This window comes from Petaurus breviceps, unplaced genomic scaffold, assembly GCF_028583685.1.
Source record: "Petaurus breviceps papuanus isolate PSGF00001 unplaced genomic scaffold, PetGlider_PUasm1.0 551, whole genome shotgun sequence".
In the NCBI taxonomy this organism is placed as follows: Eukaryota; Metazoa; Chordata; class Mammalia; order Diprotodontia; family Petauridae; genus Petaurus; species Petaurus breviceps.
In genome coordinates this window covers 31,094,608-31,109,534 of record NW_027186372.1, presented here as the reverse complement: position 1 = coordinate 31,109,534, position 14,927 = coordinate 31,094,608, and positions in this window count along the sequence as shown.

The following is a 14,927-nucleotide window of genomic DNA, read 5'->3' as shown; positions in this document are numbered from 1 at the left end:
CTCTCTCTCTCTCTCTCTCTCTCTCTCTCTCTCTCTCTCTCTCTCTCAATGTGTCTCTTTGTGTGCATGTACATATACATATGGATGTAACATACATATAAACTAGAGAAATTAATTTCAGAGTGTAGGTGGGACTTCTAAAAGGTGCATATCTGCCCATTTCGTAAAACATCTTATTTAAGTTTTTTCCTGTTCTTCCTGTAAATACTTATAATTAAAATTTCACTTTGAATGAAAATGGCACCATTGTACCATTCAAATTAAAAATTATACAGCAGCTTTTGGTACACCTCTCTCCATTCCACAAATATCTCAAACTTAAGATGAAAGAATAAAAAGAAATTCCAGGAATACAAATATAGATAATTTCAATAAAATTTTCTCCATTTTAAACTGGATATAATATTTTGTCAAGTCTGGCAGAGAAAAGCATGTATGATTACATTTTCCCAAACTCAACAACTATTTTCAAACTTTTGTTTTTATTATGTGCACTCCAAAAGAAAAAATAATAGCATTATTGTGGATGTTAATGCAAGAACAAATCACTGCCATAGGATTTCAGGAAGGAGAAAACAAAAACATCCTGCATCTCCCAGAATGTTATTTTTCCCCCCATCAGATTTATCCAGGTTACCCAATACTCTGAGAGCACTTCTTCCTTTTGTTCCCCAATCATATCCCAAGTACTCTGAAAACTTTTATCTCTTACCACAAATCAATTCTAGTATGCATCAATTTTCCTTCCCAAACCCCAAAATTCTACAATACTAATTCAGTTTTCTTCCCTTGTAGTAGCACGGAATGAAAAAATTGCCAAAATTAGGGAACCAGACTTTCAATTCATGTTTTACCCTTGGGCAAAGAATTTTTTCCTCTTTGGATATCAGTGCTCTTCTCTGTTCAATGAAGAGGTTGGATGGTGTGGTCTCTAATGCCTCATCAAGATCTTAAATATCATATTGTAACAGTCAGTTTTTAAGTTTTTTTTTTTCTTTTTAGTTGTAATACTTTCTGTTCTATGTTCTAAGTCCTTCATCCTCAAAGCATAACACAATACCTGATACTTAGGTATGTACTTAATAAATACCTAATGATTTGTCTTGTCTCAGATCTCTTCCAACTCTGCCATTTATTGTCCTAACATACCTCTCAACATCAAAATATCATGTTTAATACTCTAGAGACCCTGCCAGCTCTGATAGTCTTTCAGTCTCTAATTCTGTTTCTCTTTGAATAAGAAAAGAATTGTCTCCCTAGGACAAATCTATATTTCTTTATCTAAGAAGGGTAGCTTGATACCTGTTCTTGGAGAGTCTGACTGTATCTTCTAAAGCTTAGGGATGTCTTTAGGTTAAGGAAATACTTTGAGAGAAGTTAGGTAACTCAGTGTAACACTAGAACTGGACTCACAAAGACCTGATCTCTAATCCATCCTTGGATTCTGACTACCTGAGTGGACCTGGGAAAATCACTTAACCCTTGTCAACCTCAGTTTTATCATCTATTAAATGGAATTATATATATATATATATATATATATATATAAAATTCCATTTAATAGATGATTTATTATTGAATAATAATAGCACCTATCTCCCAGGGTTGCTGTCCCTGTCAAATAGTAGGTACTTAAAAAATACTTGTTAAATAACTGATTGGTTGATTGTTTCATTTATTTAGTCATTATGATCTAGCTTGACACATTTTCATCTAATTTCTCCATATTTCTTCTCAAGACTCCAGAGTACTGGACTCCTGGTCTATTTTTTTTCCTTAAACGCGTTTCTACCAGGACAACCCTCTGCTCTCAATGTCTTAATCCAATGGACTGTTTCATTTGGTTTCTACTTTTGTTTACTTCTTTGGATCTGATAAATTAGCACCTTTATATACCTAGTTACTCTGCTGTGACCTCATAGGATAGGTGAGAGTTAGGAAGGTGATGAAAAATTAATATGGACTTCTTCATATTCTAAAAATGATGCTAAGGACCAATCCTAAAATAATATGCTCACTCATGGTCTTATAATTTCTACAGTTATTTGCTTATGGTAAGTTCAGACAACTGCTTATCCCAAAATTCCTTGTTCCTAGTCCAGAATTCTGTCTACAGCAAACTTCTCTCTATACATCTAGGATTTGTACTTAACATGAATGCTTTCTCAATCAGTTAATTTCCTCTTTCTAAATCATTCCCTTATAGCCTGATTCAATTGCAACCATCTGTTCAAATCAACATATATTCCATAAAAATATGATTCTGATTGTGGTCATGGTTCACATGTACATAATTTTTATGACTCCAACAATCTTTCTCACTTATATTAGCTCAATTAATTATCACAACTGTGTAGTTGTAATGGGAATGTAAATTTAAAGATCTTTCCTGACCCTAGGCTAAAGTGCACCTGGAGCCTGGGGTGGGAGGCTTGTTTTTCAATAGATACTTCTTGATTGGCCAGTGAGTCAATAAGGTTGTTACATTCTCTGAGCCAGGAGAAGGCTATATAAGCCCTGATGTGTAGCTTTGTTTTGGGGCTCATTTTGAGAAGTGTTCTGTGATTTAATCAGATGAAACTCTATCCCGGCTTTTAAACCCAGATGTTGATTTGGTATGAATGTAATGGTTGGACAGTTTGGAAATCTGTCTACTTGATCTGTTTCTCTGTCTTGATAATTCTGCCTGTATACTTTGAAGTTCAGGGTGCTGACCTTTTTCCCCTGAACTAGGTAAACAATATATGTTTGACTGATTAAAGTAAGCTTGTTAACCCATTTTGAGTTGCTTTTCTTTATCAAAGCAGATCTAAGAACCTGTGTGAGCAGCCACCTTGGGGACACTGGGGTGCTTTCTGCTACAGTAGTTAGGGTCAGGATTATTATTTTCAATTTATAGATAAGGAAATTGAGAATAAAAGATGATTTGTGACTTACAAGTAAGTGATTCATCTGGAACTGGAAGCTAGTCCTTCTCACTCCAAGTCCACTATTCTTTTTGTTTCATCATACTGGCAAGGAAGAAAGTTAGCCTTATAGAAAATGAGTATTATTCCCCAGAACTTTCCAAACAGCTTCCCATCTTGTCAGGCAATTTCTTATCATAGAAAAAAGCAAGTGGTTTCAAGAAGTAAAAAGAGTGAAAAGAGAAAGTGTCTATGCACATGAATAGATTTTGGTGTCAACAGAATATATTTGTTCAACAAACAGTGAATAAAATTTTACCTCTGTAGCCATAGGAAAGACGTGATGTCCAAAAGGCATAATATCTTAAATATTTTATAAACTTTAAAGTGGCACATAAATGTTAGCTATTTTAAAATAAAGTGAACTGTCCTAGGAATCTTCCTGTTGCTATTAGGTTGTGTGATCTTTTTGTTTCCCCCAGTTATTTAAATCTAATTTTATTTGTATAAAAACTTTTATAATTATATTCATATAGTTCCTGGATTTGTTTGGGCAGGTATATTCCCAGGTATTTTATATTGTCTAGAGTTATTTTTTTTTAGATTTGCTTTTCTCTTTTTATTAACTTCTGATTTACATCATATGATTCTGCCAGATTTTGAGTTACAAATTTTCTCCCCATTTCTCCCCCACCAACCGCCCCAAAATCGCAGTCCCACAGGATATCCCCTCCTCCAATCTGCTCTCTCCCACATTTTCCCCCATATCCCTTTCCACTTGGATTCCAGTTGATCTCTATGCCTCAGTGCCTGCACATCCCCTTTCCCAATTACATGTAAGATGGTATTAATAATAGTATATATATATATATATATATGTATATGTATATATATACACATACATACATACATATACACATTTGGATATTTGATTTCAAAACTTTCAATTCCAGATTCATTCGTCTCCTTCCCCATCACCCACACCTACTGGGAAGATACGCAGTTCAATATAGTATTGCACATGTGTGGCTAATGCAAAACAATAACATAGTAGATACATTGTAAAAGACTGATTACACTTCCCTCCCTCCCATCCCACCTCCCACCCACTCTACTCTCCATTTTGATCCCTTCTATTTTCAAAAGTGAGTGCTTCCAACCTCCTTCCCCCCCAACCTACCCTCCCTTCTATCATCCCCCCTCTAAACCCCTTCCCGCCCTATTCTCCTGGAGGGTGAGATCCCCTATTTAGTGTGTATTTCACTCCCTCCTCAAGCCAAATTCAATGGGAATAAGGTTGACCCATTCATTCCCTTTTGCCTTCCTATTCTTCCCCTCCATTGTAACCATTTTCCCTTGCCTCTTCTGTATGAGATAGTTTACCCCATTCTGTCTCTCCCCACCTCCTCTCATTATATTCCTCTCACCTCTTAATTTCACCTTTTAAGTATCATCCCTTCCTGTTAAATTGGTCCCGTGCCCTCTATCTAGGTATACCTATAAACATATATACACACATTCACATATGTATTCATAGGCCCATATACCCTCATATATAGACATATATACATACATATATATATATATATATATATATATTTCTCTTCCTTCAACTATTTTCATACTGAGAAAAGTTTCATAAGTTACAATTGTTGTTTTTTCCCTGTAGGAATGTAAATAGTTCAACTTTGATAAGTTCCTTATGATTCCTTTTCCCTGTTTACCTTCTCATGCTTCTCTTGCTTCTTGTATCTGAATGTCAAATTTTCTATTCAACTCTGGTTTTTTCAGCAAGAATGGTTGAAAGTCCTCAATTCCACTGAATGACCATATTTCCCCCTGAAACATGATACACAGTTTTGCTGGGTGGGTGACTCTTGGTTTTAATCCAAGCTCCTTTGACCTCTGGAATATCATATCCCAAGCCCAGTGTAGAAGCTGCCAGATCCTGGGTTATCCTGATTGTGTTTCCACAATATTCAAATTGTTTCTTCCTGGCTGCTTGTAATATTCTCTCCTTAATCTGGGAATTCCAGAACCTGGCTATAATATTCCTAGGAGTTTTCTTTTTGGGATCTTTTTCAGGAGGTGATCAGTAGATTCTTTCAACCTCTATTTTGCCCTCTGGTAATAAAACATCAGGACAGTTTTCTTTGAGAACTTCCTGGAGGATGATTTCTAGGTTCTTACTTTGGTCATGGCTTTCAGGCAGTCCAATAATTTTTAAATTATCTCTCCTGGATCTATTTTCCAGGACAGTGGTTTTTCCCATGAGATATTTCACATTGCCTTCTATTCTTTCATTTTTTTGGATCTGTTTAACAGCATCTTGATTTCTCATAAAGTTATTAGCTTCCATTTGCTCCAGTCTAATTCTGAAGCAATGATTCTCCTCATTGAGTTTTTAAGATTCTTTTTCCATCTGGCAAATTCGTCTTTTTAAGGCATTCTTCTCCTCATTGCCTTTTTGAGCCTCCTTTGCCATTTGAGTCAGTCTGCTTTTTAAGGTATTTTTTTTCCTCAGTCAGGCTGTTGACTCTCATTTCATAATTTTCTTGCATTGTTCTCATTTCTCTTCCCAATTTTTCCTCCACTTCTCTTATTTGGTTTTCAAAATCTTTCTTAAGGTCTTCTATGTCCTGTAAGTGGCTTGTATTTTCCTTTGAAGCTTTTGGTGCACGAGTTCTGACTTCACTGTTTTCCTCCTGTTCCATGCTTTGCTCCTTTTTGTCCCCAAAATAAGAGTGTATTGTTGGAATCTTCTGTCTGCTTTGTTTCCTTCGCCTGCTCATTTTGCCACTCAATTACTTGACTTTTGGGCTTTTCGCCACAGTGGGGCTCTGCCACCAGAAAGGCGAGTTTTTTCTCAAATGCTGGGGTTTTCTCAGCTGCCGGAGGTATTAGATGGGTGCCCTCTCTGAGGTCTCCACATGCTCTGGTAAGCTGGACACACACCCCAGGACCTCTACCCTAGATTGCAATCCAAACCCAAACAGATTAAAGCAAGAGCAATTACCCCTCAGACTGGTGCTCGGTCCCCCTATCCTCTGCAGGCCAAGAGCTGAAGCTGCCATGTGGTGATGCCTGGCTGTGCTGGCATCTCAGTGGCTTGTCACCCTGGGGGTAAAAGCCACGCACTCCCACTTACTGGTCCCAAAACCCAGATTGTACTGACCTCTCACTTTGTCCTTTGTATCTATGTGTTGATAAATCTGGAAACCACCACAGCTGCTGCTGATCTGGAGTCCCTCTGCCCGAGGCTGGTCAGGCCTGCCCTGGGGCTAAAGCCTCAGTGTGGTGCTGGGCTCCGCTGCCATAGCACTGTGCTGGATTCCTGCCAGCCTGCTGGGCTGTCCTCAGCGGGAGGTTAGCTTCTCTGCGTCATTTTGTGGGTTTTACAGCTCCAAAGTTTTTTAGAGTCCCCTTTTCACAGGGGTTGGGGAGGGTGGAAGCTGGAGCTGAGGGAAGGTCTTGCTTCTAATGCGCCATCTTGACTCCACCCCCTAGAGTTATTTTAAATCAAACATCTCTTACTATCTTTTCTTGCATTGCTTTATTGGTGATATGCAGAAATACTGATGATTTGTGTGGGTTTATTTTATATCCTGCTATTTTGCTAAAGTTATTGTTTCAAATAACTTTTTAGTTGAATATCTAGGATTTTTCAAGTATACCACCATATCATCTACAAAAAGGCATAGTTTTCTTTCTTCATTGCCCATTCTGATTCCTTCCATTTTTCTTTCTTCTCTTGTTGTTATTATTAGCATTTCTAGTACAATATTGAATAATATTGATCATAATGGTTATCTTTGTTTCACTCCTTATTGGAAAGGTTTATTCCCATTATAGATAATGTTGATACTTTTAGGTTAATGATTCTTATCCTTTAAAAAACTCATATGTGTGTATGTATGTGTGCATACACACACGCATATATAAAAACTCCTTTCAAGCGTTTCTAATAGCAATAAGTGATGTCTTTTGTCAACAACTTTTTCTGTATCTAGTGATATAGCCATATCTTTTTTTTGTTGATTTTATTATTGATATAATCAATCAGGTTAAGAGTTTTCCATATGCTGAACCAGTTCTATATTCCTGGTATAAATCCCACTTGGTCACAATGTATAATCTTTGTGATATATTGCTGTAGTTTACTAGCTAGTAGTTTATATAGAATTTTTGTATCAATATTCATTAGTGAAATTGGTCAATAATTTCCTTTCTCCATTTTTGCTCTTCTTGTTTTACATATCACCACCATATTTGTTTCATAAAAGGAGTTTGGTAGGACTCCTTATTTACCTATTATTCCAAATAACTTATTCAATATAGGATTTAGTTGATAATTTAAGATTTGGAAGAATTCACTTGTAAATCCACTTGATGCTTTTTCCTTAGGAAGCTCATTTATGGCCTGTTCAATTTCTTTTTCTTTTTTTTTTTATAGACACACACACACATATGTGTGTGTGTATATACATATAAATATACATACACACATATATTCCCTTCAACTACTGAGAAAAATTTCATAAGTTGCAATTATTGTTTTTCCCTGTAGGAATGTTAACAGTTCAACTTTGATAAGTTCCTTTTGATTTCTTTCCCCTGTTTACCTTCTCATGCTTCTCTTGCTTGTTGTATCTGAATGTCAAATTTTCTATTCAACTCGGGTTTTTTCAGCAAGAATTCCTGAAAGTCCTCTATTCCACTGAATGACCATACTTTCCCCTGAAACATAATATAAGTTTTGCTGGGTAGGTGACTCTTTGTTTTAATCCCAGCTCCTTTGACCTCAGGAATATCATATTTCAAGCCCTTCGATCCTTCAGTGTAGAAGCTGCCAGATCCTGGGTTATCCTGATTGTGTTTCCACAATATTCAAATTGTTTCTTCCTAGCTTCTTGTAATATTCTCTCCTTAATCTGGGAATTCCGGAACCTGGCTATAATATTCCTAGGAGGTGATCAGTGAATGCTTTCAACCTCTATTTTGCTTCTAAAATATCAGTGCAATTTTCTTTGACAACTTCCTGGAGGATGCTATCTAGGTTCTTACTTTGATCATGGCTTTCAGGTAGTCCAGTAATTTTTAAATTATCTCTCCTGGATCTATTTTCCACATCAGGGGTTTTTCCCATGAGATATTACACATTGCCTTCTATTCTTTCATTTGTTTGGATCTGTTTAACAGCATCTTGATTTCTCATAGAGACATTAGCTTCCATTTGCTCCAGTCTAATTCTGAAAGAATGATTCTCCTCATTGAGCTTTTGAGATTCTTTTTCCATGTGGGAAATTTGGCTTTTTAAGGCATTCTTCTTCTCATTGCCTTTTTGAGCCTCTTTTGCCACTTGAGTCAGTCTGTTTTTTAAGATGTTATTTTCCTCAGTTAGGCTGTTGACTCTCATTTCATAATTTTCTTGCATTGTTCTCATTTCTTTTCCCAATTTTTCCTCCACTTCTCTTATCTGATTCTTAAGGTCTTCTATGGCCTGTAATCAGGTCATATTTTCCTTTGAAGCTTTTGGTGCAGGAGTTCTGACTTCACTGTCTTCCTCCTGTTCCATAATTTACTCCTTTTTGTCCCCCAAATAGGAATCTAATGTTGTCATCTTCTGTCTGCTTTGTTTCCTTTGCCTGGTTATGTAGCCCCTCAGTCACTTGACCCCTGGGATTTTTGCCACAGTAGGACTCTGCCACTGGACAGGGGAGGTTTTGTCCCAAACGCTGGAGTTTTCTCAGCTTCCAGAGGTATTAGAAGGGTGCCCTCTCTGAAGCCTCCACACGCTCTGGCAAGGTGGACATACACCCTAGGACCTCCACCCTAGACTGCAATCCAGATCCAAGCAGGTTAAAGCAAGAATGATTACCCCTCAGACTGGTGCTTGGGCCCCCTACACTATGCAGGCCAGGAGCTGAAGCCACCAGTTGGCACTGGCTGGCTGTGCTGGTGTCTCGGTGGCTTCTTGACCCAGGGGCAAAAGCCAGGCACTCCCACTTACTAGTCCCAAAGTCCAGACTGCACTGACCTCTCACTTTGTCCTTCACATCTATGTGTTGATAATTCTGGAAAAGGCCACAGCTGCTGCTGATTCTGGGTCCCTCTGGCCATTGGCTGGTCAGGTCCACCCTGGGGTAAAGCTTCGGCGTGTGTCTGGGCTCGGCTCCCAGAGCACTGTGATGGCCGATTCCTGTCGGCATGCCGGGCTGTCCTCAGTGGGAGGTTAGCTTCTTGGTGTCATTTTGTGGGTTCTGCAGCTCCAATCTTTGTTTAGAGTCCCCTTTTTAAATGGATTGGGGAAGGTGGAAGCTGGAAAAGCGGAGAAGTCCTGCTTCTTCTCCCAGTTGTGTGATCTTTAACAAGCAATTCTCTCTCTCTCCAGAGCAGAGATATACTCTCTTTGATCCCATGCTAATTTTTCCAGCTTTACACTAGAGAAACATGCTCTGATTCCACCTTCCAGTGTATCAGCTGAACCTTACCACACCTAGAGAACTTTGATGTGATCTAGCAGAGCTTTTGGTTTATCTTCATGAAATCACAATATGTGCAATAAATCAATCAACAAATATTTCTTATTATGTGCCAGATACTGTACAATGTTTCTGGGGGATACTATAAATTGATAAAATGATTTCCTCTTGCACTGAACTTATGTGACACTATTTTTTATCTAGGAGATGTTTTTTTTTTTCCCTCCCTCAGGATCTGAGTTTGCAGAACTTTAACCAGGATAGGATTACCTGGGCTTTGACCAAGGGTGCTGAATTTAGAACATGATGAGAATCTCTGGAACCCAGGAGCATAGAAATAAAGTCCCATTTAATTAACAAACAATAAAAAAATAAATCACGATGCTACTAGATACTACATTATGATAGTCTCCTTTCCCTCATAACCTACTTGCTATATGGCCTCCCCAAAAGTGACCTCATTCTCATGTTTCAGTCCCTCACAGTCAATGACCACATCCCCACTTAGCCAAGAGCATTCTATATGCCAATTGCCTTGGGTACTGTTTATGGTACTTGTCATGGGTGCAAACATTCCTATTTATGACTCTCATGATTAATTCTTACCTGTTAGTACCTGTTAATCCTATTTCTCCAGAAGGACCTTGAAATTGGAAAATCCCACATTAAACACTGATTTCTGATTTCTATTCTAGTGCTAATATTCCATTTTTAACGTTTCCTTTCAGCTCAGAGATTATAGAATGCAAAGTCACTTTTTTTCTCTGACATTGAATTTTATATGTTCTAACAACTTTTTTCCTACATTTTAATCCAGTGCTTTATCATTTTCATAATTTTGCTTTTATCACAAAATAATGTGATTTTTCCTAAAGAACTGGGTTAGTATGATTAAATTATCAAATAGTGATAGGTGATATGGAATTTGGAATAAACTGTTGAGTAAGTCATATAGAACACCTTTATGAAGACGTCTGCAAAATCCTGTCAGAAACTGTGACAAATGGAAGTAGGAAATTACTATATTAGTTTATAAAATTGTGTTTCTTAGTAAATGAATCATTGCTCAAAGTGGTATTTCTCATTGATTCTATAATACAGTTAAATATATTAATGCATTTGAATATTTTTAAAATTTGTTATATATTTTATTTGTCTTTTGTTTTTATCTTGATTTCTTATATACTAAGACTTGTAGAGAGGAAACAGATATATGCTTCTACTTTCAATTTCTTAATTTCTTCAATGTCGTCATTGGCAGGGTAGTGAGTGGTAGTACCACTCACAGGAGTAGAATTTACAACAGAGTAGATGTTCTTTGTATTATTTTTTGCCTCCATGATCTACTAAAACTTATTATGTCCCTTCTTTCTCAGGGCTGATCCAACAACAGGTGTACACTAGACTATAGATTGGGGAGGGTGTGGATTAGGGCATCATTTTTACTGTTTCTTTTTGTTTTATTTTGTTTTGTTTTTCAATATTTCCAAATAAGAAGAAAAGCAGTAACTAGGGCACCTTATTGCTATCTTTTCATTTGGGAATAAATAGGTAAGTAGGCGTAAGTTACCATCTGCCCCATATCATCAATCCAACCTTTCATACTGTTTCAAAAGCTTTATTTTCAAAAGCATTCAGCACCAAGAACAGTTCCCTTCTCTTGGCCTAACATTCAAATTCCATTCTGTTCAGTGAGGGTTTCTTGAATGTCTAATACTCTAAGAAAGATAAAGAAGCAAATGTAATGTAATAAAAAAAAAAAATTCAAAGGAATTAAATTTAAAAACCTAGGTGTCAAGATCAGGTTTGGCTACTCAATCTAATCATAGTCTTGATGAAATTTAAGCTGTCTGGGATAATGCAATATCATTTAGATTAGCTATTTCCTATAGTTTGTATAAGGATCAAGTGATGCAATAAATTGAAATATGCCTTTTGACCATAAAATACCATAAGTGTAATAAAATTCTTGTTTCTAATTCAGAAAATCAGTACTGTATAAAGGCCAGAATACTACCCTTGGAGTCTGAGATCTGACTTTGAATTCTGCCTCAAATACTATCTATGTGATCTTGGGCAAATTTTTTAACAACCATGAGCCTCATTTTTTCATAGGGTTATTGTGAGGATCAAGGGACATAATGTAAATATTTTTGAAAACCATAAATTGCTTTGTAAATATTAATCATCATTGCCACCATTGACTATTGTATAACTTATTTTGATTGTTATTTTATTATATGGTTCATGTTAATAAGGGAAATAAAATCTTCCCTTAATAAGGGAAATAAAAAAAAAGAAAATATACTTTTCCCATTCTAAGCGCCAAAATTTAAGGATATCTATAAACAAAATTGCAGTTTGATGAAGGCCAACAGGATTAGAGGAAAATCAAGATATGAAAGGTTGAGTTAAAGTACCTAAGAAAGAAAAGATTGGAAAACAACACAACAGCTATTTCAAAACACATGTAGGACTATACTATGTAAAGTTTATTCTCTTTGGCCCTAGGGGGCATAAATAGGTTTAATAGGGGAATGTTACCAGAAGGAAAAGTCCATCTATATATAAGGACTGGTTTTCTAACAATTATAAGTGATCATATGTGGAGTAGGGTGTTTCATTGAAATACTGAGTTCCCATCATTAGAATTTTTCTTTCAGAAGCTTGACTTCCACTTGTCAAGATTATCATAGTTATACCTGAGATATTTTCCAATGCTAAAATTCTGTGATTCTTTCACATGATAATAACTGATGGATGTAAAGAATTTTATAGTTATCAATATCTTCCATATGCTTTATCTTATACAATCTTCACAACTATATTGGGCAGGGAGAAAAAATAGAATTTTCTGAATTTTGCTAATTTAAAAAAAATTACAGACAGAGATTTAGTTAAGAAAAGGAAAGAATACTAGAGGTAATCTTCTCCATCCCCTTCATTTTATATATGAATAAATTGAAACACAAAGACATGCAGCTAGTAGTAAATGGAAGTCATGTTTCATATCCAGGACCATTGGTTCTAAATGTTCTTTATACCACACTGAGGTGAACTGATTTATCCAAGGCCGTGTATCTAGTAGGATGTTGAATACAAAAAATCAAAGCCAGGACATCTTAACTCCAATCAGCCAATCAACAAGCATTCATTAAATACTTATTGCATGCCACGCATTGAGCTAATTGCTGTGATAAGTACTCCACCTTATTTTCCTTTCATTGCATGTCATCACCAGTCATTTTAATGCTAACCTAAACAAAATTAGCAAAAATCAAGAACATGCACGATAAATGCTATGAGTAGTCTTCCATTTGTTCATTTAAAATATTATTTTTTAAAAGGTATACTTGCATGTATAAATAAGATGCCACAGTGGATAGAGAGCTGGCTTCTGAGTTAAAAATAGCTGGTTTCAAATCCTCCCTCTTTCATGTACCTGAGTAAGTCATTTATGTCTCTGTGCCCTTAGGCAATTCTATAAAATGTTGAGTTGTAGAAAGGTTTTTCTTTGCTTTGGTTGAGAATGTTCCTCACCAGGACATCATGACAGCAATGAAATGATAAGTCCAATATAAAAACGTATTTTATATAATGCAAGGTATGATCAAGAAGGAGTAAATTCATTATAAGCAGAAGTAGCATAAATCCAGGCAGATAATCTGAAAGTTCGTTGTACATTTTTTTTTTGGTGTGAGATATAAGTGGCAGAGAGAGGCTTGATTTACATACTCTTAGAAATAGTTTTCAGGACTTTAAGTGATCTCAAAGGATATTTATCCCAATCCATACCTTACAAGGGATTCTCTCTACCACATCCACTGAATCTTTCAGTGTTTGTAGAACAGACCAGAATCTACAGCAAATGCAGCAAATGATTTTCTTATAATCTGAAATTATTATCCTGGTGTCTCTATTAGCCAATTTTGGATGGGCCAGGCCACTTTTTATAGACCCACTTAAGATATTATTGGTCACCATTATCACGATGATGATTTTAGTCCCATCACTGGTGATTAGAATTGGCACTTGAACAAACACTGGCTGTAGATGGAATGGGAAGACAGGATGTTTCCAAGAGGGTAATGACAAGGCAATTTCATTTACTTTGGGTAGTTGTTTAGCACAGAAATATGTGATTATAAAGCCAGTGGAGATAACTAATGGTGAATCTGGGTCCAAAGCTGTATGAGAAGTTCTATTAATAATCACACTGATTGCAATCGTTGTCTGACTCATACCATCCTTCTGATAAAGACCACAACAAGGGAACTTTTTTTAGTTTAATTTTTAACAAGAAAATCAAGCAAGTGAATGAGTCTTTTGTAGACCTTCCATATCATCCACAACACAAGACCAAGATCCCTTCATTGTGAGATCATAGCTGGCTACTGTGGATAAGGGAGTGAGCCTTTACGAATTTTAGAAACATTGTTCAAAGATTGTTCAGTATTTAAGTATAACAAGGATTTCTAGGGATTAGAAAATAATTTAAGAAATTTCTTCTTTTACTAAGCAAATGCTATTGAGAGGGATGAAATAGTATCAATTATTCACATTTTAAAGTGAGCCAGAGTAATTCATTTTCCTTTCACATTCAGAAGAACTCTACAATGCTGAGCAAATTAAAATTTTAATTATGGTAGGATGTGGGAATAGAAAAGAAAGTGTGAAATGGTAAAACATGGGGTGATTCTAGGTGAGTCTGTAGTCAAGGTCTAGGTACAATTCTTCAAAAAGAATCTTTTGGAGGTCCGACAGCAGCATACTGCCTTGGTGTTTATTTGAAGGAGATCACCAAGGAGCTCCAGCCCAAAGATTATGATTTCCGGAGTTGTATCTTTATTATGAAGATGATATTTCTTTCTGGGATAGTACCTCAAGGTACTTGTCCAGGAGAAAAAAAAATTCATCTCCTCTGTTTTTGGGAGGTTAAAATAATTTGGCAGAGACCTCAGTGGATATTTTTTTTTATCAAATACTTTATTAACTTCTGATTTACAACATTCATTTCCGCAAGATTTTGAGTTACAAATTTCTCCCCATTTTTCCCCTACCCACCACCCCAAAATAGCGACCCCACTGGATATCCACTCCTCCAATCTGCTCTCTCCCATATTGTAATGGGAATGCAAATTTGGAAGATCTTCCCTGCCCCTAGGCTAAAGTGCACCTGAAACATGGGGTGGGAGGCTTTTTTTTCAGTAAATACTTTTTGATTGGCCAGTGGGTCAATAAGGTTGTTACATTCTCTGAGCCAGGAGAAGGCTATATAAGCCCTGATGTGAGGCTTTGTTTTGGGGGCTCACTTTGAGAAGTGTTATGTGATTTGATCTGTATTCTGGGAAGCCGTTGTCCAGGGTCCCCCTGGCTTTGAAAAACCCAGATGCTGATTTGGTATGGATGTAATGGTTGGACAGTTTGGAAATCTGTCTACTTGATCTGTTTCTATCTTGATAATTCTGCCTGTATACTTTGAAGTTTGGGGTGCTGACCTTTTTCCCCTGAACAAGGTAAACGATATATGTCTGACTGA